Below are 2,631 nucleotides of genomic sequence, written 5' to 3' on the forward strand. Positions count from 1 at the left end.
TCACAGAGATCCGCCTGGCTCTGCCTCCAGAGTGCTGGGATTAAAGGCGTGCGCCACCACTGCCCGGCGATTTAGATTTTTTTCAAGTGTGTGTATGAGTGTTTTCCTTATATGTATGCATGAATATCACGTGCATGCCTTTGGAGGTCAGAAGAGAGCATTGGATCACCTGCAACTGGAGTTATGGATGGTGACGAGCGTGTGGATGCTGGGAACTGAACTCAGGTCATCTTCAAGAGCAACAAGTGCTGCTAACTGCCAGGCCATCTCTTCAACTCCCCTCTACACACACACACACACACACACACACACACACACACACACACACACCTTTCACTTTTTTTTTTTTAATGAAGTTTTACTTTTCTAAATGTACAGTTGGTTGAACCTGTTCATGCATCTTCAGCAGCTGGGGCATCTCCACCCTTAGTGTATCTGGTGTAAATTACCTGGACTCTGAACTTGACACATCCTTTACTAAGTAGCTCCAGGAGGGCTGCCCTGGCCAACGAACCACAAATCTCCAGTCTCTTGGAGACTACTGCTGGAGTGATAAGCTTATAGATGGAAACTTCCTTACAGTTTCTTAAACATAGCTTTATCAAACAGGGCTAGGATACTGAGCTTGTCATGAACTTCACCTTTGGACCTCTTCTTTTTGGCTTGACCTTCAGACTTGCTTACTGGACCTTTGTCTTTCTTGGCCAACTTTCCGGCATCTTTCTTCCTGTCACCTGACCTTGGGTAGTATGGTGAAGCTCAGAGAATGTCAGCAATCATAGCCTTTACTCTTAAAGATAACAGCCAAGATAACTTTTAGCCCTGAAATTTAAGTGGTACTTTCCAACTTACAAGGCATTGTGATAGTCTCATGGTCCCTCACAGCAACCCTCTACTTGATAGGTTAAAACAATAAAATAAAATAAAAAGGCTCATGAAGTATAAACAGCTTGCTCAAGATTCAAGACCCATAGGCAACACAGCCAAAGGAGCCCCAGAGCTCTGGCTCTGTATCTAACATTTACCCCTAAATATCACAGTATGCCAACACTCCCCACACCTTGTCTCAATGCCTTTATGCAACTGCTAAAACTTCCAAGCCATGTGCAAAACTGAAATACATCACTCATTCCCCAGGTGTATTTTTCGAGACTACCTTTGCTCTTAGAGGCTACAGAGGTGAGAAGTTAAGAATGAGATTCCCGGGGGCCGAGGGGCCTGAAATCATGAACCAGCTTGGCCACTGGAAACTGCTTGAGCAAGTTAATTATCACTGTTCCTGGCACTGCGTTTCTCTAGCAGTGACAATGAGGTTGTTGAGAGGGAAAAGTGAGTTTGTCAGTGTGTACACATAGAACGGTGACTTGGCATGAAGTGAGCTCGGCAAACATGAGCCAGTCCAATGCTGCTGTGAACTTATGACATGCAAGTCTGCAGAGTCCTCAGATAAGCATGTGAAAGGATAGTGTTGACACATATGAAATAAATGCACATTAGCTTGTGTTAACATACAAGAACTGTATATTTAGGGCCACAATAAATTTTCAAACCATATAAACCCCATAAAGGCAGGGAGACCCAGAATGGCTTTGACCTCCCATCAGGTAGATCCTGACAGTCTTTGGCCAACAAAGCAATCTCTTTTTTCTTCTTTTTTAATTTCCTAGGGGTTTGAACCCAGAGCCTCACACATGCAAGAATAGTACTCTGTAAACACACACAGAGGCCTCCTAGTGAGAACTTACTCGGGGTCAGAGAATCTGAGCTTGCTTTACCCAGCAGGGCTGCATAATGGGATGATTCGACCATGGGTGTAGTTACCAGGTGTTTTGAAGGTACAGTGTACCTTTTGTTTTGAAGCTTGGCTGTACAGTGTGCTTTGATCTTGCAAGGGAGAGGTCTTTTGCCTCTCCCCTTGGCATTGTTATAAAAAGCACTTTTGAATAAACGAAGGGGCTGTTGGGTATTGACCCAGGCCCTCCCGAAGCTATCCTGTGTCTCTGTCTTTCTCCTCATCATCTAGGTCTATGTTTCTATCTGATATTTTCTTATCCCTCTCTCCTCCACCTAAGAACCCTTCTAAAGGTGGACGCTGGACTCCCACAGCACTCTACCATTTAATTGTATCCCAACCTCAATAAACCAATTCTTTGCGTTGCTACTTCTAAATCTATACAGTGAGTATGATTTCATTGAGCCCAGATTGTCACTTAGACTCTTACCAGAATTATCTCCCTGCTCCCCAGAGTGTAGCACTCAGGGCCAGTGGCGACGGAGTGGGTTCATGATCTTACAGGTAAGCTGGCATTGAGTAAGAGTTCAGGCTCTGGAGTTAGAGATGTTGTAATTTAATACCACTTCAACATTCAACACTTGGCACAGAACAGGTGTTCAATAACTGTCACCCTTAGTTACTAGGTTTTTTTTTTTTTTTACTCTGCAGTGGTTTATCTCATAATCCACATGTGCCTGGCCTCGGCTTTGACAGAAATCCAATGTCTGGACACTACCACTGTCCCTGAGGATCATCTTTCCCAGCAGAGCTCACCTTCCAGACCAGCCTTCCTGACATGTTTGTGTTAGGATGGCATTCTGAGAGATGAATCCTGTGCTGTCCTGCTCCTCAGTCAT

General features: G+C 44.5%; 1 pseudogene; it reads right to left on the reverse strand.

The window, feature by feature from the left end:
- Positions 1-387: 387 nt before the first annotated feature.
- On the reverse strand, positions 388-2,631 carry LOC102910189 (small ribosomal subunit protein eS25 pseudogene; annotated as a pseudogene).

Source organism: Peromyscus maniculatus, chromosome 13 (genome assembly GCF_049852395.1).
Source record: "Peromyscus maniculatus bairdii isolate BWxNUB_F1_BW_parent chromosome 13, HU_Pman_BW_mat_3.1, whole genome shotgun sequence".
Classification (NCBI taxonomy): Eukaryota; Metazoa; Chordata; class Mammalia; order Rodentia; family Cricetidae; genus Peromyscus; species Peromyscus maniculatus.